The sequence below is a fragment of the Ovis canadensis genome, chromosome 8 (genome assembly GCF_042477335.2).
Source record: "Ovis canadensis isolate MfBH-ARS-UI-01 breed Bighorn chromosome 8, ARS-UI_OviCan_v2, whole genome shotgun sequence".
In the NCBI taxonomy this organism is placed as follows: Eukaryota; Metazoa; Chordata; class Mammalia; order Artiodactyla; family Bovidae; genus Ovis; species Ovis canadensis.
The window spans coordinates 41,028,249-41,050,162 of NC_091252.1; the positions used below are offsets into that span (position 1 = coordinate 41,028,249).

The following is a 21,914-nucleotide window of genomic DNA, read 5'->3' on the forward strand; positions in this document are numbered from 1 at the left end:
TTCACTTAGGGGGAAGGAAGAGACCTTTTCTTGCATCTGCTGTTTCTTAGTTGCCTTCAACTCAAAATAATCCTTATGTTAAAGTGAGATACTCTGATCCCCTTCATAGTTGTCTGTGAGTGAAGTTGCTCAATCGTGTCCGACTCTTTGCGACCCCATGGGCTGTAGCCTATCAGGCTCCTCCGTCCATGGGATTTTCCAGGCAAGAGTGCTGGAGTGGATTGCCATTTCCTTCTCCAGGGGATCTTCCCGACCCAGGGATTGAACCCGGGTCTTCCGCATTGGAGGCAGACGCTTTACCGTCTGAGCCACCAGGGATCTTATCATTAATGATTAACACAGTTTGTTTTTTGTTTAAAAACTCCTTCCCAACCTTGAAGTCATGAAGGTGTTCTTTTATAGTTTCTTCAACAGTTCTTGTTTTATCTTTCATATTTAAGTCTCTGTTCCATTTGGAATTATATTTTTATGTATGGTCAGGGACAAAGATTCAATTTCATCTTTATTCATAAGAACCACTAGGTATCTCAGCCTGTTTTGTTGAATAAGTATTTCATCAGTGATTTCAATGACATCTCTGTCACATGCTGAGTATTCATATATGTGTGTATGTGTTTCTGAGTTCTCTGTTATAGTCCATTGGTCCCTATACCAAATCTACATAATTTTAATATAACAGCTTTGTTTGAATTTGTGCCCCAAAACCAATTCTAAAAATTCAGCTTGTCCATGAAAGTTTTTTAAAGGGAGAATCATTTGAGGAGGGGGTCAGAGTCTTTGGGCTTCCCTGGTGGCTTATATGGTAAAGAATCTGCCTGCAATGTGGGAGACCTGGGTTCAATCCCTGGGTTGGGAAGATCCCCTGGAGAAGGGAAAGGCTACCTACTCCAGTATTCTTGCCTGGAGAATTCCATGGACAGAGGAGCCTGGAGGGCTACAGTCCATACGGTTACAAAGAGTCGGACATGACTGAGACTTTCAGAGTCTGTCATCTTCCACTGTTTGCAGACTTTCTTCTGGTTGGTTGGTGGTTAGGTACCAAGGTGGCGTTCCAGGAAGCGTGTGCTCAGCCCACAGTTAGCATCCTCCATGTGGGTGGGGCCCTTAGTTCCTGCAGAAGAACTCAAAGTTATTGTTACATACAATGTATATTCCTTGAGAAGGAACCAGGACACTGCACTATTGTTTTTTGGACTGTTTCTCCTTTGTTACTGTATTCCCTCCCTTCTCTGGTTAGCAGCTGTTTGAATCTGCCCTTCAGAACTCAGAGAAGGTCAAGGAAACTGAATGAAGTTTATTTCCTACAAGCAAGCAATGGGGGAAACGGAACAAATTTATACCCGGGAGACCCTATAGGGTCCTGCTCTGTTTCGGTCCCCCCTTTTCTTTGATGCTCCTCAATCCTGAGAAGAACAGGTATGGAACAAGAAAAGGAATAACATTTTGAATAGAGAGGTAAATCCTAAACTCGGCAAAGGAACTAAATTTTCGGGGAATTCAGTTTCACTTCTTGCTAATGTTTAGCAATGCAGTTGAGTTTGAGATAGTGAACTCGTATTGAGCCACCTCACTGTGTTCTCATTTATTATATATTGATGGTTTCTGTGTTTGTTTTCTGTATACATTTGGGGCTTTCTATGTGGACAAACATTGCATATGTATGATAACAGTTGTGTTTCTTTTTTAATCTTTTTACTTAAATCCTTTTCTTGTCTCACTCTGTTGGTTAAGTGCTCTGGTACAGTGTTGAACAAAAGCAGTCATAGTATCATTTTTCCTCATTCTAAAATTAATGCTTGTAATTTTATTTTTTACCCTTAAAAGTAATATTTGCTAATAATTTTTGGCATATACTTTTTTTCAGGTCAAGAAGCACCCTTCGAAACTTATTTTTACTCTAGAATATTTTATATGTTTTAATCATGAATGAATTTTGAATCTTATCAAATAACTTTTCCTCATGTTGTGAGAAGTTTATATGATTTTTCTCCTTTAGTATGTTAATGTGATAAAGTGTATGCATAGACTTTCTAATGTTAAACCATTCTTGTATAAACCCAACTTGGTCATTAAAAATTCCATTATGACATTTATATTTAAAGTGGTTTTCTTGATGACAACATAGGAGAGTTATGTTTTTTGGTCCACTCTGACACTATTATGAATTTCATTTGCTAATATTTTGTGTAGGATGTATGTATCTTTGGGCAAAAGTAGCCTCTTATCTTTCTTATACTATCTTTGAATAGCTTCAGAATCTCAATTATATCAAGAATATTGCCCTTTTTTTTTTCATACCCTGGAAGAATTTATATAAGATAGGAATAATGTTATTTCTTTAAAGTCTGGTAGATTATATGTCTTGACTCAGGTGTATATGTATGTGTGTTTGTGTGCATGTGTATTAAGATTTTTATTTGTCGATTCAATTATTTTTTAAAATAGGACCATCCAGGCTTCCTATTTCTTGAATTAGTTTTAGGTTAAACTTTTGTCAATATTTTCATTGTGTGTATTTCCTAATTAAATGGCATAAGATTGTTCATCTTCTGACGTGTTTGTTTACCTCCTTTATTGTTTTTCTTGATCCATCTTGCCAGAGGTTGTCACTTTTAATAGTATTTTTAAATATCCAACTTTTGGCTTTTAAAAAAATCCTTTTGATTGTACCTTTGGTTTTTAGTTTCTTTTTTCTTTATCATTTTCTTCCTTTTACTTTCTATGGACTTATCTCATTGTGTTTTCCTAACTTCTTTAGCTAGATGCCTGTCTCATCAACTTTTACCCACTCTTACTTTCTAATAAACAATTGAAAGTATATATTCCCCTCTAAGAATTGCTTTAACTTTATGCACAGATATTTTCAATACTATTGTTTAATTTTTTTTGGTAGACAAACATCAGTTTGTTTTTTTTTCTTTTAAATTCCCAAAACAAGGTCTAGCCAAGTTTATTGTTTAGTGGACTTTTTCTTTTTTCAAGAGATGAAAAGTGAGATTCAAAGTGTATACTACTGGTTACAACTGATATAATAGCTTGAAAAAATGATAATACAGAAGTATGAATATAATACAAAAAGATGAGATTTTAAAACTGTACTGTAGGAATATAACTATAATGCTGCTGCTGCTAAGTCGCTTCAGTTGTGTCCAGCTCTGTGCGACCCTATAGACGGCAGCCCAGCAGGCTCTCCCATTCCTGGGATTCTCCAGGCAAGAATACTGGAGTGGGTTGCCATTTCCTTCTCCAGTGCATGAAAGTGAAAAGTGAATGTGAAGTCGCTCAGTTGTATCCAACTCCTTAGGAAGCATGTCCAGACAGATAACCAACACAAAGAAATGCCAACAGTAAGTACCTGTCCCCTCTTGTTACTCAATGAGGTGTCAAAGGTGAAATGACTAGGTTAACAACTTAAACTTTCTGCAAGGATTTGTAGTACTGCATCAGCCCAGTCCAGGCCTTAGGAGCCATGAAACCTTCAAGAGATTTCTGGCCTTCTTAGGTAAAGTTTTTCCTTTTGTGTTTTTAAGAATAAATTCAAAGTCTTCATGGTGCTCAGTGTCACAGTAGTCCATCTGCCTCTTTTTCTTGTTATAAGCTGCAACTTGTAAGGGAACTATTTCCAAGATGATCAGACCAGGGGCTGAGGTCAACATTTGGGTGCCATGAGTCTGCTCATAAAGCTCCTTCCCTGTTTCTGGATAGGGCATGCCAGCAGAGTCACATCCAACAATGTAAAAGTTGGCTCCCACAACCATCTGTGCTCTACAATGCCACTGGACCTCAGTTGGTTCAGCATAAATCATGGGACATGGGAAGGTGGCCACCACTGTGGTCTCAAGATTCAAGACTCCTTCCTCCAGCAATGCAGCATGCTTCTTCATCCACCACCTCAAGAGGGACATCATCATCCCTTGTCCAGCCACCAAGAGGGTGAAGGAGAAGGACAGGACACGAGTAGCCCCTCTCTAGAAGTTGCCTGTGGGTATCTTGCATTAATAGAGCATGGCCGTTGTGCACCAGGTTGTGTAATTGAAATGCAAAGACAACATCTGCATTCATATCTTTAAACTTCTGCTATAGCTCAGTAGGAGTAAAACGATACTGATCAAGACCATCATTCCAATAAATTCAGTCTAAGACTTGAGGATCTCCTTCAGTCAGCCAATCTCCTTGTTCCATAACCATCCTGATGTAAGGGTGGTTCTTGCATGTTTTTTCCTATTTCCTGGCACAGCACTCCTCCTTCCTGTGCTCAAAAAAAAACTGGATTTCTGGATTTCGAAGAATAGCCACGCAGAGGCCCTTGTATATCAGAGCAAATGCCATGCAGCCATCTAGTCTCTCTTTTTTTGAGTAGCTGTCGGTACTTTAGGGTACTGACAAGTTAATGACAGCCTCATCCAGAAGATAATCGAAAAGAAGGTACTGCAAGTACCCCTTTTCTCTCATAAAGCCATTCGGTGGGGTTGCCCAGTCTTCTGCCAAAACCTGCACCCACTACATGTCCACTTTATTAATTTTCAGTGCCAATAAGGTTTCTGTATCTGTTTTTGTCAAATGAAGTTTATTTTCTGGCACATACAGTTCTTTCACTTCGTAAGAGGCATCCACAGTATCCCATTTCTGTAGAAGCTCCATAACCTGCTAAACATAGTCATTTACATCACAGAAATCTGTTTTCAGCACCAATTCAGGGGCCTCTGGTTTTTCATATCAGAAAATATCAGAATCAATCCCAATGAAACCTTTGATTTCTCCAGCCTATGTTTTTTTGTAGAGTCCCTTGACATCCTTCTGTTCAAAAACATGCAAGGGAGCATCAACAAACACTTAAGAGAAAAATAAGCTTGCACCCTCCTGAATGTGCCTTACATTGTTGCACTTCTCAGTATTGTTTTTCAGTTGCTCTGTCATGTCTGACTCTTTGCCACCCCATGGACTGCAGCACGCCAGGCTTCCCTGTCCTTCACCATTTTCCGGAGCCTGCTCAAACTCATGTCCATTGATTTCAGTGATTCCATCCAACCGTCTTATTCTCTGTTGTCCCCTTCTTCTCCTGCCTTTAATCTTTCCCAGCATCAGGGTCTTTTCCAATGAGTCACTTCGAATCAGGTGGCCAAAGTATTGGAACTTCAGCCTCAGCATCAGTCCTTCCAATAAATATTCGGGATTGATTTCCTTTAGGATTGACTGGTTTGATCTCCTTGCTGTCCAAGGGACTCTCAAGAGTCTTCTCCAACACCACAGTTCAAAAGCATCAGTTCTTTGGTGCTCAGCCACCTTTATGGTCCAACTCTCACATCCATACATGACTACTGGAAAAACCACAGCTTTGACTATATGGACCTTTGTCAGCAAAGTGATGTCTCTGCTTTTTAATACACTGCCGGGGTCCAGCCCCGGTGGATCCAGGGTGATTCGAAGGTGGGGGGATCGTGTCGGCGTCTTTGGAAAAATATATATTTAATTACAGATATAGAGAGAGATTAGAAATGGATAGTGTAGTAGGAGATAATGTAGAAAAAGAGGCTGAATAACTTGGTCTACGTGGAATAGCATCCATGCTCCAGATGGGAATTCAGCCAGAAAAATGGGAGCAAGAAAGAAGCGACATGGGGGAATCAGTCTTTCTGGAAACTGATCTGATTTGTTTATTTTTGGGTTTGCTTATATACCTTTTGTTACATATAGGGATGAATACAGAGTCACGCGGGGTTCAGCAGTCCTGACCTTTATCAAAATCAGGTGCTTCACATAAATGTATAAAAAAAAGGTCTTAGGGATATTACATCATCTTCTGGCCATGAGTGAGACCTGCTGTCATTTTATGATCCTTTCTTTCTGATAACCAAAAAACTTATTTCTTCCAAAGGTGTTTTTTCTTAAACCAGGCACCACCCTCCAAATAAAGTTACATTCCTATAGGGTGAGTGTGTGGTGAGTTACAATCAAGAAAGGAATTTATTTAACCCAAGGTTAACATGATTAATCTTAAAGGTTAATACTTATTTCCCCTATATGCTTAAAGGTTAATGCTTATTTCTCCTATATGCTAGTTATATTCATTATAAGGGCAGGGAATATGGAGATTTAGCAGCAAACATCAGCCCAACAAATGAAAATCCTTTCACCAATGTTCCCCTTAAGATCTATTTAGTCTTAAGATAGTGATAAAGTTACATTTTTACATAGCAAGGACACAGTGATTTATAACAAAGTACAGTGATCTATTACAAAAGAGAAAATCCATTAACTCAAAAAGTCTAGTATTGCTAACCTTAAAACTACTATATTTCCTTTTCTATATTCCAAATACACTGATTAATATATTCCCAGGTGCCTAAGGATATGGAGGCCTGGCAGCAATCATTGACTCAACAGGAAGAAAAAGCCCTATGCTAATTAAGACTCTCAAAATACTCCAAAACTCTCTGTGCTGTTTATGGTTGAGAGGTAGTAAACAATCATGTGCTTAGTGGCAGGAGTATGGATAATCCTGTCACACAAGCTAGTCTGTCAGCAGAGAGGTTTGACCTGAGACATCCTTGTCCCACCCAGGGGAGGGAATTAGCAGCGATTATTGACACAACGAATGAAAAACCCTTCACCAATATAATTCCTAACCAACCCACTATACTAATAATTTCCAACTCCCCAAAAGAATTTGCCTTTAGTAAGTCTAAAACATCTCATGCCTCTCAGATTGGGAGGCTGTAAACAATCACATGTGGCTGGACGAACCTATACAGGTGGGCTAGATAACCTTCAGAGGAGTCCGTAAGCTGAAACACTCTTGTCACACCCAGGAATTTTTATTGCCTTGGAGCTGCACGTTTATTACTTCTCCGAGAGAAACGGTTATGGGGGAGAGCATAAAACAGACTCTGGTTTTGGGGTAGATGCTCGGGAACAGGGGGTTTCCTGAGGCTTGATCACGCCTTTGTGTATGCCAAGCCTCCTTCCTCATGACCTTTGCCATGGGCGGAGTTCCTCACACTGGCCCCCGGCAATACACTGTCTAAATTTCATAGCTTTTCTTCCAAGGAACAAGTGTCTTTTAATTTCATGGCTGCAGTCACCATCTGCAGTGAATTTGGAGACCAAGAAAATTAAGTCTGTCATTTTTTCCATTATTTCCCCATCTATTTGCCATGAAGTGATGGGACCACATGCCATGATCTTAGTTTTTTGAATGCTGAGTTTTAAGCCAGCTTTTTCACTCTCCTCTTTCACCTTCATACAGGGGCTCTTTAGTTTCTCTCTGCTTTCTGCCATAAGGGTGGTGTCATCTGCATATCTGAGGTTATTGATATTTCTCCTAGCAATTTTGATCCCAGCTTGTGCTTCATTCATCCTTGCATTTTGCATGATATACTCTGCATATAAGTTAAATAAGCGGGGAGACAGTATACAGCCTTTATGTACTCCTTTCCCAATTTGGAACCAGTCCATTGTTCCATGTCCAGGTCTAACTGTTGCTTCATGACCTGCATACAGGTTTCTCAGGAGGCAGGTAACATGATCTGGTATTCTCATCTCTTTAAGAATTTTCCACAGTTTGTGTGATCCACACAGTCAAAGGCTTTAGCATAGTCAATAAAGCAAAAGTATAAGGTGATATAAAATTTGTGATACACACTAAGCCAGCATCTGCAAACAGCTTAGCTATTTCCGCCATGCATCGAACATTCTCTTCTCTGTCTTCAGGATCAAAGCCAAGATTTTTATTGAAACTTTGATGAATGTTGTCACCATCCAAAGTGTAGCATGAAAAAATATGGCAAACCAAGTACTCTTCTAAAGCCATGCTTGCATGCTTTCCTACTCCAGATAAGCCTGTTAGCCATACTGTGTAACCACAAAAGCCACCCGTGGTCCCCACTACTTGATATCCCTTGTTCCTAGTAACATGGTGAGCTTGATAGGTGATATTAGTTGCTCTCTGCATCCCCCAGTTCTGTGCGTTATTGCTCAGTTTAACTTTCTTGCACAGGCTACTGAGGCCCTTTATGGCTGCACAGGGTGTGGGTGCGGGGTTCTCCTATTTTTTTCCTTTTTTGGGGGGCTGCAACAGATCTTAGTTTTGGCGTGGGGGCTTCTGTCTAATTGTGGCTTTTGGACTTAGTTGCCCCACAGCAAGTGGGATCTTAGTTCCCCAACCAAGGATCAAATCCACATCCCCTGCATTGCAAGGTAGATTTTAACCACTGAACCACCAGGGAAGTCCCTTCAATACCACTCTCTGGACCACAAATTGGGATTTCTGGTATAGATTGATTTATGGCAGGAAAATGAAAAATTTTGAGCACTTACTAAGTATAAGCCACTATGGTAATCACCCTAAGATATGAAAATCTACAGGAAAGTAAATCTGTTGTATACTTCTGTTGTGACTCATTTCCTTGAAGTTCTGCAGTCCTAATGTTTTCTTTGTTATAAGGATGTTTAAGCCAATAGGAATAAGACAATGTCAATAGTAAGCAAGGAAGCAAAGTGACCCAAACCTATGAAACAATGAAGAGAAACAGTCTCAGCCCCCCCATATATACTTAAATACCAAGGATTATTATTCTTGCCTGGGAAATCCCATGGACAGTGGAGTCTGGCGGGCTATAGTCCATAAGGTCACAGAAGAGCTGGACACAATTTAGCGACTAAACAACAAAAACAACTAACGATTATATTGGGGTAAATGGCAGTTTTTTAAAAATGTGCTTCTTATTTGTTCTCTACTGTATCCTGAGACAGAAACCAAAAATTACAGTTTACTAGTAAAATGAAAAGGGAAAGTTCTTTGGCCAGAAGTTTTCTCAGTTCTTTGAACCATATGGTTTGGAAGCTTCTGAAGAGCAGCTTTTCATACTCTAACTCTATAATTTGTTCTAATCTTCCATGAATATGCACCTTGCCACCATTTATTTTCTTCTGTCCCATAATTTCAAGATCCATATATGGGTGGATATTGGATGGGTAACTAGGAACCTTTCTGTAATTGTTTCAATGACCAGGAAGTCATTAAAGTACTGTACTCAATATCGGAGAAGGCAATGGCACCCCACTCTAGTACTCTTGCCTGGAAAATCCCATGGGTGGAGGAGCCTGGTAGGCTGCAGTCCATAGGATCGCTAGGAGTCGGACATGACTGAGTGACTTCACTTTCACTTTTCACTTTCATGCATTGGAGAAGGAAATGGCAACCCACTCCAGTGTTCTTGCCTGGAGAATCCCAGGGATGGGGGAGCCTGGTGAGCTGCCGTCTCTGAGGTCACACAGAGTCGGACACGACTGAGGTGACTTAGCAGCAGCAGTAGCAGCAGCACTCAATATGCCAGCAAATTTGGAAAACTTAGTAGTGGCCACAGGACTGGAAAATGTCAGTTTTCATTCCAATCCCAAAGAAAGGCAATTGCCAAAGAATGTTCAAACTACCGCATAAATGCACTCATCCCACATGCTAGCAAAAGAAAGAAAAGAAAGTGAAGTCGCTCAGTTGTGTCTGATTCTTTGCGACCCCATGGGCTGTAGCCTACCAGATTCCTTTGTCCATGGGATTTTCCAGGCAAGAATACTGGACTGTGTTGCCATTTCCTTCTCCAGGAGATCTTCTCGACCCAGGGATTGAACCCAGGTCTCCTCCATTGTAGGCAGACGCTTTACCATCTGAGCCACCAGGGAAGCTCAATAATGCTAAAAATTCTCCAAGCAAGGCTTCAATAGTACGTGAACCAAGAACTTCCAGATGTTCACTCTGGATTTAGAAAAGGCAGAGGAATAAGAGATGAAATTGCCAACATCTGTTGGATCATCGAAAAAATAAGAGAATTGCAGAAAAATATCTATTTCTGCTTCATTGACTACACTAAAGCCTTTGTGTGGATCACAACAAACTGGAAAATTCTTCAAGAGATAGGAATACCAGATCATCTTAACCTGCCTCCTGAGAAATCTATATGCAGGTCAAGAAGCAACAGTTAGAACCGAACATAGAACAATGGACTGGTTCCAAATTGGGAAAGGAGAACATCAAAGCTGTATATTGTCACCTTTCTTATTTAACTTTCTTATTTAATCATGCAAAATGCTGGACTGGAGAAAGCACAAGCTGGAATCAAGGCTGCTGGAAGAAATATCAATAACCTCAGATGGCGATGACACCACACTTATGGCAGAAAGCAGAGAGAAACTAAAGAGCTTCTTGATGATGGAGAAAGAGGAGAGTGAAAAAGCTGGCTTAAAACTCAACATTCAAAAAACTAAGATCATGGCATGTGGTCCCATCACTTCATGGCAAATAGATGGGGAAGCAATAGAAACAGTGAGAGACTTTATTTTCTGGGTCTCCAAATTCACTGCAGATGGTGACTGCAGCCATGAAATTAAAAGACGCTTGCTTCTTGGGAAAAAAGCTATGACTAACCTAGACAGCATATTAAAAAGCAAAGACATTACTTTACCGACAAAGGTCTCTATAGTCAAAGCTATGGTTTTTCCAGTAGTCATATATAAATGTGAGAGTTGGACCATGAAGAAAGCTGAGCGCTGAAGAATTGATGCTTTTGAACTGTGATATTGGAGAAGATTCTTGAGAGTCCCTTGGCTAGCATGGAGATCAAACCAGTCAATCCTAAAGGAAATCAATCCTGAATATTCATTGGAAGGACTGATGCTGAAGCTGAAACTCCAATACTTTGGCCACCTGAATCGAAGAACTGACTCACTGGAAAAAACCCTGATGCTGGGAAAGATTGAAGGCAGGAGGAGAAGGGGACAGAGGGTAGGATGGTTGGATGGCATCACTGACTTGATGGACATGTGTTTGAGAAAGCTCTGGGAACTAGTGATGAACAGAGAAACATGGTGTTCTACAGTCCATGGAGTTGCAAAGAGTCGGAAATGAATGAGTGACTGAACTGATCAAGAAGAATGAAGGAGGATTGCATTTATTTATGTATCATGCATATTTTAAATTTTTTAATAAAAATTTTATGTGTTTAAAGTATGCAACATGATGATTTGATATACATATACATAATGAAATGGTTACTATAGTTGATCTAATTAACATATTACCTCATTACATAATTATTCTTTTTGTGTGGTGAGAGCACCTGGGATCTATTCTCTCAGTAAATTTCTGTATTCAATACTATATTTTTAACAACAGTTATCATATGGCATATTACATTCTCTTAGTCATCTTACATGTCTGCAACTTTGTAACTTTTGACCAAACTCTTCATTTCCCCCACCTGACAGAGTCTACTCTCTGCTTTTATGTATCTTGACATTTTTAGATTTCACATATCATTGAGATCATGCAGATTTTTTTCTTGTGTGCCTGGCTTATTTTACTTAGTATAATATCCTCTGGGTTCATTCATGTCATTGCAAATGGCAGATGTATTGGGTATATTTACATTAGGTCGAACTGCATGAGATAGTTAACCATTTTCAACCTGCCAAAACACCAATTTCATATGGCTCAATTGTGAGTATTTAGAGCTTGAGTGGAAGCAAATCTATGGGATTGTCGTGGAAACTCTCTTTTCTGCTAAGAGAAAAAAATGGGAGAAAGTTAAAGAACCACCATAAGTAATTGTGTCACAGTTGGTAAACCTTAAAATTCAAGGCTACTAATGAATGTTGAGCTTCTGATAAACCATTAGGATCTGATCAGGAAATAAGCTTTTTTTTTTTTGTACTTTGAGTCTAAAGCAGGGAACTGGTGGTGTTTCGGTTGCTCAGCACACTGTTAATGGGCTTTGTTTTCTTTTAAACAAGCTGGGGGGAAAATGACTGATATGGGGAGTTGGGAGGGAGAGCAGAAAGAGTCACTATCACAAAGAACTACGTACAATTCACTCATTCACTGTCAGGCAGTTTTAAGTGTCAAATGAAGAACATTTGAATAACTTCAAACTCTTGACGTTCCAGAGTGCACTCTTATTTTGTTGTTACGGCCATCTGTTCCCCAGAATAGTTTAGTTGTTAAATTGCAGTAGGAGTCTCGTCTTCAGCTGTGTCATGGGGTTCCAGGATCTGATGGTTTTTTGCACTCCCCTTGTGTGTGTACTGTGCTGACTCACATTCTTGGAAATTACGAATCTGATTTTTGCTATACTGAGTAAGTTATATCCTTGTCCTCCTTTTGCACTTCCCAAGTGGTGCTAGTGGTAAAGAACCTGCCTTCCAATGCAGGAGACAGTAAGAGATGTGGGTTTGATCCCTGGATCAGGAAGATCCCCTGGAGGAGGAAATAGTAACCCACTCCAGTAGTCTAGCTGAAGAATTCCCATGGACAGAGGAGCCTGGCCGGCTATAGTCTATAGGGTTGCAAAGAGTCCAACATGATTGAAGTGACTTAGCACACATCCTTCTTTTATATAATACTTAAATCTATTTCTTAAATTTGAAAATCAGGACCCAGAACTTTACAAGTTGGTCAATGAGGAAGGATATACTCATAATTTGAAAACAAGGTCAGAAAGTGGGATTCAGTGAGATGGATGGTGGTAGTTCTCAACATAAAATACACAAAACTGGCCATTGGTGGAAACAAAGCAGCCTAAGAACTTGGTTTCCAATGTATGTTAGCAGACAGACATACGCCTTGGCGAGTTACTTCATGTGACTATGTCACGTGAAGTTTCAGGATCTGCAAAATGAAGACGTGTTAGTGCCTACCTCAGTAAAAAATTACTGTGAGGGTTAGCGATGATCTATGTACAGGGCTGCAAGATTTGGCAGATAAAAGTTGCCCAGTGAGATTTCAATTACAGAAAAACAACCAATACTTTTCCATATAGGTCTATTCCAAATGTTGTATGAGATATATACATTCAGATTTAACTGGTGGCTTGTATTTTGTCTGCCAACCCTCCCTGTGTAAATATGCTCATTACAGTGCCTGCAGCAATTACATCAAAGCAATTTTCCATGTCTCCATTAAGGATATTGTCAAGGTAGGATGGCATCTCATAAGTCTTATCCAACAGGCTGAATTGTCACTAATAATGAGATAAGGTATTACGACTACCTGTTTACCTCTATCCCTTCCCAGTCGGTCAACTCCCAGAGGGTGATAACCATATTTTGTTCCCTTTTCTTACCCCTACCATATAACATCTACTTTAGTTTTCTGCTTGTGGCAGGGACAGGATAAATGTGTATTTGTAGAGAGAAATCCCTGCAAGAGCCAGGTTAAGAGGTTGGCCATGTGTTCAGCACTGGCTGGCTGGTCAATACAAATATTCCCATCCAGTTAGTGAGAGGAACTGGAGGTATGAGGCTGGGTGTCAGGGTCTGTTGAGATCTTCCAGTTCACTTTACCTTGATTCTCTTTATCCCCAACAACTGATATGCTGAGGCTGTATTTCAGCTAGACTTTCCCCTTGGGAAGTGTCTATGCTGGGCCACTCATGCAAGTATTCCACTCTTGGCTATAGCATTTCTCAAGACAATGGATGAACAGAAAACACCAGAGTTCTGTAGAATGGTTATGAACATTCTAAAGCAGATATCTTGGTTTTACTTCAGCAGCTGTTTCCCCTTTCTTTCCTTACCTTCTCCCCCTCTTTCTCTTTCTCCTCTTCCTCTCTCTTTCTCTCTCTCCCTTTCTCTGTCTTCCCCCTTTCTGTTTAAGAAAAAGGGATGGGCTAGCTGTTTCCAACCTATGCACACATGAGTCCAATTTTCTCAGAGAACTTAGGAAGTAGATTTAGCATTTTCTCTCCTTGGAGCTGAGGAATTGCAAAGTGCTTTTTTTTTTCTCTTTTCTTAACATGTGGAAATTAGATAACAGGCTTAATAAACATGATTATAAACTCAGCTCGCCTTACAAGCCTCACTCTTAAGGCTCAAAACCCTAAGTGAAAGAAGCTGAATGATTTAACCCTGACCCAGGTGGCTACCTGAGACAGCTCCAACCTGAAGAACAGAAAGGGCCTGAGGATGCAGTGCTTTGCATCAGTGAGGCCTTTTCTCATTCTTCTTAAAGATTTAGAACATAGGATTTCCCCCAGTGACCTTAGATGTTTTCAGTATGGTCATCTGACTCATAGGTTGGAATGAACCTACCATTTGTAATTCAGACCTCTGGAATCCCTGTGGGTGCATAAGCCTGTGCCTGCACTTTCACCCTGGAAAGGGGTTGAGGGGTGCTTCCATCTGCTGTCTCTCCAGATGGTTTGCTGTGCAGAGACAGCCGAGCCCCAGAGCTTTACATCTCCAGAGCTCTGAGCTATCAGTCTTCCATTATATAGTCCCTATTGCTGGCATTACAGGAGAAGGAGATAACAGAAAAGTTAAGAAAGTTCTCAAGATTACCCAGTTTGTCACTGGCTGAGTTTTGGGGGCTTTATACAGAAAAATTATGAAGTAGAACTTCCCTACAATGTTCTGGGTTAACACTTGTCTCAGTTCAGTTCAGTTCAGTCACTCAATCATGTCCGACTCTTTGCGACCCCATGAATTGCAGCACGCCAGGCCTCCCTGTCCATCACCAACTCCCAGAGTTCACTCAGACTCACATCCATCAAGTCCGTGATGCCATCCAGCCATCTCCTCCTCAGTCGTCCCCTTCTCCTCCTGCCCCCAATCCCTCTCAATGTCAGTCTTTTCCAATGAGTCAGCTCTTTGCATGAGGTGGCCAAAGTACTGAAGTTTCAGCTTTAGCATCATTCCTTCCAAAGAAATCCCAGGGCTGATCTCCTTCAGAATGGATTGGTTGGATCTCCTTGATGCAAAGGAGAAAAGGAAAGATACATCCATTTGAATGCAGAGTTCCAAAGAATAGCAAGGAGAGATAAAGTCTTCTTCAGTGATCAGTGCAAAGAAATAGAGGAAAACAATAGAATGGGTAAGACTAGACATCTCTTCAAGAAAATTAGAGATACCAAGGGAACATTTCATGCAAAGATGGGCACAATAAAGGACAGAAATGGTATGGACCTAACAGAAGCAGAAGAGAAGAAGAAGAAAGTGAAAAAGTGAAAGTGAAGTCGCTCAGTTGTGACTCTTTGTGACCCCATGGATACCAGGCTCCTCCGTCCATGGGATTTTCTAGGCATGAGTACTGGAGTGGGTTGCCTTTTCCTTCTCCAGAGACTCTTCCTGACCCAGGGATCGAACCCAGGTCTCCCGCATTGTAGACAGACACTTTACCGTCTGAGCCACCAGGGAAGTCCATAGATGAAGAAGAGGTGGCAAGAATACGCAGAAGAACTATACAAAAGAGATCTTCATGACCCAGATAACCATGATTTTGTGATCACTTACCTAGAGCCAGACACCCTGGATTGCAAAGTCAAGTGGGCCTTAGGAAGCATCACTATGAACAAAGCTAGTGGCGGTGATGGAATTTCAGTTGAGCTATTTTAAATCCTAAAAGATGATGCTGTGAGAGTGTTGCACTCAATATTCCATCAAATTTGGAAAACTTAGCAGTGGCCACAGGACTGAAAAAGATCAGTTTTCATTCCTATCCCAAAGAAAGGCAATGCCAAAGAATGTTCAAACTACCATACAATTGCACTCACCTCACACGCTAGCAAAGATGCTCAAAATTCTCCAAGCCAGGCTTCAACAGTATGTGAACCGTGAACTTCAGAGGTTCAAGCTGGATTTAGGAAAGGCAAAGGAACAAGAGATCAAATTACCAATATCTGTTGGATCATTGAAAAAGTAAGAGAATGCCAGAAAAACATTTACTTCTGCTTTACTGATTATGCCAAAGCCTTTGACTATGTGGATCACAATAAACTGTGGAAAATTCTTCAAGAGATGGGAATACCAGACCACCTGACTTGCCTCCTGAGAAATCTGTATGCAGGTCAAGAAGCAACAGTTAGAACTGAACATGAAACAACAGACTGGTTCCAAATTGGGAAAGGAGTACGTCAAAGTTGTGTATTGTCACCCTGTTTATTTAACTTAAATGCAAAGTACATCATGAGAAATGCTGGGCTGGCTGGAATTAAGATTGCCAGGAGAGATATCAATAACCTCAGATATGCAGATGACACCACTCTTATGGCAGAAAGTGAAGAAGAACTAAAGAGCCTCTTCATGAAAGTAAAAGAGGAGAGTAAAAAAGTTGGCTTAAAACTCAACTTCAGAAAACGAAGAACATGGCACCCCGTCCCATCACTTCATGGAAACAGTGAGAGGTTTTATTTTGGGGGTTCCAAAATCACTGCAGATGGTGACTGCAGCCATGAAATTAAAAGACTCTTGTTCCTTGAAAGAAAAGCTATGACCAACATAGACAGCATATTTAAAAGCAGAGACATTACTTTGCCAACAAAGGTCTGTCTAGTCAAAGCTATGCTTTTTCCAGTAATCATGTATGAATGTGAGAGTTGGATTATAAAGAGAGCTGAGCGCCGAAGAATTGATGCTTTTGAACTGTGGTGTTGAAGAAGACTCTTGAGAGTCCCTTGGACTGCAAGGAGATCCAACCAGTCCATCCTAAAGGAAATCAGTCCTGAATATTCTTTGGAAGGACTGATGGGAAGCTGAAACTCCAGTACTTTGGCCGGCTGATGCGAAGAACTAACTCATTGGAAGAGACCCTGGTGCTGGGGAAGATTGAAAGCAGCAGGAGAAGGAAACAACAGAGGATGAGATGGTTGGATGGCATCACCGACTTGATAGACATGAGTTTGAGCAAGCTCTGGGAGTTGGTGATGGACAGGGAAGCCTGACGTGCTGCAGTCCACGGGGTTGCAAAGAGTCGGACACGACTGAGTGACTGAACTCAACTGAAGGGTATGCTGTCCAATATAGTAGCTACTTGTTACATGTGGTTATTTTCAATTATTTAAAATTAAAAATTCAGTTTCTCATTTGCACTTCCCACATTTCAGGTGCTCAGTAGCTGCATTTAACTAGTGGCTACCATTTGTGCAAGTGCAAACAGAGAGTATTTCCATTACTGCTGAATGTTCTGTTGGATGCACAGGTCTAAAGTAATCTATTGTTGGCACGTTATATGTTAACACAAGTCATATCATTTGAATCACTCACTTGTTTGTGTGGATCACAACAAGATGTGGAAGATTGGAAGAGATGGGAAGATTCTTCAAGAGATGGGAATACTGGACCACCTGACCTGCCTCCTGAGAAATCTGTATGCAGGTCAAGAAACAACAGTTAGAACTGGACACGGAACAACAGCTTGGTTCCAAATCAGGAAAGTAGTACATCAAGGTTGTGTATTGTCACCCTACTTATTTAACTTACATGCAGAGCATATCATGAGAAATGCTGGGCTGGCTGGAATCAAGATTGCCTCAAAGATATTACCAAGAAAGGAGTGTAGGGACTTCCGCTGGTTGCGGGCCTAAGATCCCACATTTTGTATGACATGGCCAAAAAACAAACAAACTAGCAAGAAAGGAAGGTAATGCTCAGATCTTATCCAGCTGCTGCTGCTGCTGCTGAGTTGCTTCAGTCGTGTCCGACTCTGTGCGACCCCATAGACAGCAACCCACCAGGCTCCCCTGTCCCTGGGATTCTCCAGGCAAGAACACTGGAGTAGGTTGCCATTTCCTTCTCCAATGTATGAAAGTGAAAAGTGAAAGGGAAGTCGGCCGGTCGTGTCTGACTCTTAGCGACCCCATGGACTGCAGCCTGCCAGGCTCCTCCGAGGAAAGTGAGCTCCTCTGAGATATTCTAGATAGTTGCTCACATGTCTGTTGTTTACATGTTATTGTTTAGTAAATAGTACCTGTGTATATTCATTCAGTTATAGTCAGTGTGCATTTATTACCTCCCTGTTGTGTTCCAGGTATAGTGTAGGTGCTGAGATACTGCAGTGTCCATGAGGAACTACTGTCTAGAGGAGACAGGCCTAAGAACAGGTCATGGTAATGCAGCATGACATATTTTAATATGTGTGACTATGTGGAAGCTTTTATGGAAACAGGAAATAAACTTGCTGGGCCTGGAAGAGTTTGATAAAATATCACAGAGAAGGTGATTTTTGAGACTGGGGCTGAATCTCAGCCTCGGTGCACTGGTGCCAAATTGAATCTCAGAGACAGAGTTTGGGTGAAGTAGAAAAAACAGCTTTATTGCTTTGCCAGGAAAATGGGAACATAGTGGGTTACTGCCCTCAAAACTGTGTATCCCAGGTGGATCTGGTGCGGAGTTTCATGGCAGTGTTGGAGGGCAGCGTTGCTGATAAAGGTCAGGGTGTGTGCAGGGCCTGCACTCCTTTAATCTGGCCTCAGGTAGTCTCCTGATAAGCTTCTGTGGTCCCTGGGGTTATCAAACTGTGACCTGTCTGGGATGAAGAATGCCTCATCAAGTAGCTAATGTGTTTGTTGGGGGTTTTGGTTCTTGGGAAGAGCTCAAAGATATTGTTATATATATCCTTTGAGGTGGAGCCAGGACCCTGCCCCAAGGCTGCACAATTGTTTCTTACTGATTCTCCTTGTCTAGATATCCCCTCCCTTCCTTGGTTAGCAACTGTTTGAACCTACCCTTTGGAACTCAGGGAAGGTCATAAAGGCTAAAGCCTATTTCCTACAGACAAGAAATGCAGAAAGGATGCAGAAAGCCTTCCATGCCCAGGAACCCCCACATTGTCCTTCTCCGTTTCAAGCTGAGGCTTGCAGGATGGGTAGGATTTTGCCAGTGGATTAAGGCATCCCCAGCCACGTGACATGACCGGTATGAGCAAAGGCACAGAGGCATGAAATGGCTGGTGTGCTAGGGACAGTGAGAAGGGCAGTATGCTGGGGGAGGGGGAGATCGGGTGGCTAATTAAGGCCAGAAAGACACAGGTGGCAGGAAGCTTACTAGTAAGAAATGGAGTATTTTCTGCCATATCAATAAACAAGGATGTCACATCTCAGTTCAGTCGCTCAGTCGTGTCTGACTCTTTGCAACCCATGGACTGCAGCACACCAGGCTTCCCTGTTCATCACCAGTTCCCAGAGCTTTTTCAAACACATGTCCATCGAGTCAGTGATGCCATCCAACCATCTTACCCTCTGTCCCCTTCTGCCTTCAATCTTTCCCAGCATCAGGGTTTTTTCCAATGAGTCAGTTCTTCGAATCAGGTGGCCAAAGTATTGGAGTTTCAGCTTCAGCATCAGTCCTTCCAATGAATATTCAGGATTGATTTCCTTTAGGATTGACTGGTTTGATCTCCATGCTACCCAAGGGACTCTCAAGAATCTTCTCCAATACTACAGTTCAAAAGCATCAATTCTTCAGCGCTCAGCTTTCATGGTCCAACTCTCACAGTCATATATGACTACTGGAAAAACCATAGCTTTGACTATAGAGACCTTTGTCGGTAAAGTAATGTCTTTGCTTTTTAATATGCTGTCTAGGTTAGTCATAGCTTTTTTCCCAAGGAGCAAGCATCTTTTAATTTCATGGCTGCAGTCACCATCTGCAGTGATTTTGGAGACCAAGAAAATAAAGTCTCTCACTGTTTCTATTGCTTCCCCATCTATTTGCCATGAAGTGATGGGACCACATGCCATGATTTAGTTTTTTGAATGTTGAGTTTTAAGCCAGCTTTTTCACTCTCCTCTTTCACCTTCATCAAGAAGCTCTTTAGTTTCTCTCTGCTTTCTGCCATAAGGGTGGTGTCATCTGCATATCTGAGGTTATTGAGATTTCTCCCAGCAATCTTGATTGTAGCTTGTGCTTCATCCAGCCTAGCATTTCGCATGATGTCCTCTGCATATAAGTTAAATAAACAGGGTGACAAATGTACAACCTTGATGTACTCCTTTCCCAATTTTAAACCAGTCTGTTCCATGCCTGGTTTTAACTGTTGCTTCTTGTTTCCACAGTTTGTTGTGATCCACAGTCAAAGGCTTTGGCATAGTCAATAAAGCAGAAGTAGATGTTTTTCTGGCATTCTCTTGCTTTTTCAGTGATCCAGAGGATATTGACAATTTGATCTCTGGTTCCTCTGTCTTTCCTAAATCCTGTTTGAACCTCTGGAAGTTCATGGTTCACACACTGTTGAAGCCTGGCTTGGAGAATTTTGAGCATTACTTTGCTAGCGTGTGAGATGAGTGCAATTGTGCAGTAGTTTGAGCATTCTTTGGCCTTGCGTTTCTTGGGGATAGGAATGAAAACTGACCTTTTCCAGTCCTGTGGCCACTGCTGAGTTTTCCAAATTTGCTGGCATATTGAGTGCAACACTTCCACAGCATCATCTTTCAGGATTTGAAATAACTCAACTGGAATTCCATCGCCTCCACTAGCATTGTTCGCATTCCAGGATGTCTGGCTCTAGGTGAGTGATGTCACAGTCATCAATAATTCCAGCCCTCCAGGCTACTCAGAAAGGAAAAGAATACCTGTGGGATCTGGTGGCCATCAGGCTGCAGCCACTCCCTCTGGGGAGCCCTGAGGAACCTAGGATGTGGCAACAGGACACTGGCAGAAGATCACTGGGATGTGTATGAAAGGAATGATTTCAACGAGCTCAGACACTTGCATCTTCCTATACATAGAAAATCACTAAATCCCTTCACTTGAGATATCTGGTTTCCTTTAATTAATAACAATCTCTTGATATTCAGGCTACCTGCCCTTTGTTATAAAACTTCCATATTGACCTTCTCCTTCCCTTTCTTCCTTGGAGCAGTTCTCTCAAGACTACTTAAGATGCTGCCTCCTGGGCTTAAGTCCTAAAATTTTCTGCCAAATAAAACATAGCGCTCAACTTTTAGGTGGTGACTGTTTTTAAGTGAACACTAGCCAGTTTGAACTTGCTTAATGAACTTAATGTGTGTGTATGTGAACACGCGTGTGCATGCATGTTCAGTCATGTGTGATTCCTGTGACCCCATGGATTGCAGTCCACCAGGCTCCTCTGTCCATGGAATTTTCCAGGCAAGAATACTGGAGTGGGTTGCCATTTCCTACTTCAGGGGATCTTCCCGACCCAGGGGTTGAATCCGTGTCTCTTGAGTCTCCTGCATTGGCAGGGGGATCCTTTATCCCTATGCCACCTGGGAAGCTATAGGCATTAATGCAACCCCCTAAAATCCAGTTCCACTGCTGAGTTTATGATCAACCTCTCTACCCAAAACTTAATTCCCTGTCTTGTCCCCTCTGACCGCAATCCTGTGTTAACTGAATACTAATCAACCAGTCAGAGGACTGAAATTGCTGTTGCTGCTGTTAATGCACAGACTCAGGTTGTTTCTCCAGGGCAAGATGAGCTCACAGACCCTGGGGTCATGCACCACCAGACCAGAGACTCAGAAATCATAGGCATCTTGACTCCTGAGATTATGATAAAGAAATGTCACAAGATGATGATTAACCCCAGCTACTTGGTTCTTCCTCTTTAAAACATCCCCAACTCAAAGACCAAGTTGGAGTGGATCTAAGGCTTGTTGTCCACTTCCTTGCTCAGTGCTCTACAATAAGCCCTGATTTTGCTGAAAATGCCTGCCATTTGGCTTTCTGCAAGGTGGGCATACGAGCCCATTGCTTAGTTACATTAAAGGTTAAGTAGCCTTAATATATTAAATCCTGTTAAAAACTGGTGTGTAGTTGAAGGTATCGGAGTATCTTAGATGCTTCAGCAACCCTTAATTCCTGTCCTTTTCTCCTTGGGGGTTTGATCCTCTCTTCTCTTAAGTTGCTTATCAACTTGTCCATAGTATATTTCTGTCTCCAGGAGTGACTGATTTCTCATTTCCCTGGTGATAAAGTCTAACAGAATCTCACCCTCCTGTCTATTAGGGGCTCATTGATATGGTCCTTTCAACAGCAGTAAAAATGTTTCCTTCAGTTTATCTGTTTTCTTTCTTCTGCTGAGGTTTTCTTGTCCCTTTGAGATATATAACCTTTCTGCAGATGACTTTACAAATGATGTCTCTGGTCTGTCTGTTTCTGTCCATGACATCCTGTCATAAGGCAGCATT

The 21,914-nt window shown here is 41.4% G+C and overlaps 1 pseudogene; it reads right to left on the reverse strand.

Annotated features, from left to right (window-relative positions):
* Nucleotides 1–3,411: 3,411 nt before the first annotated feature.
* On the reverse strand, nt 3,412–7,993 carry LOC138445142 (bifunctional 3'-phosphoadenosine 5'-phosphosulfate synthase 1-like; annotated as a pseudogene).
* Between the last annotated feature and the right edge of the window lie 13,921 nt (nt 7,994–21,914).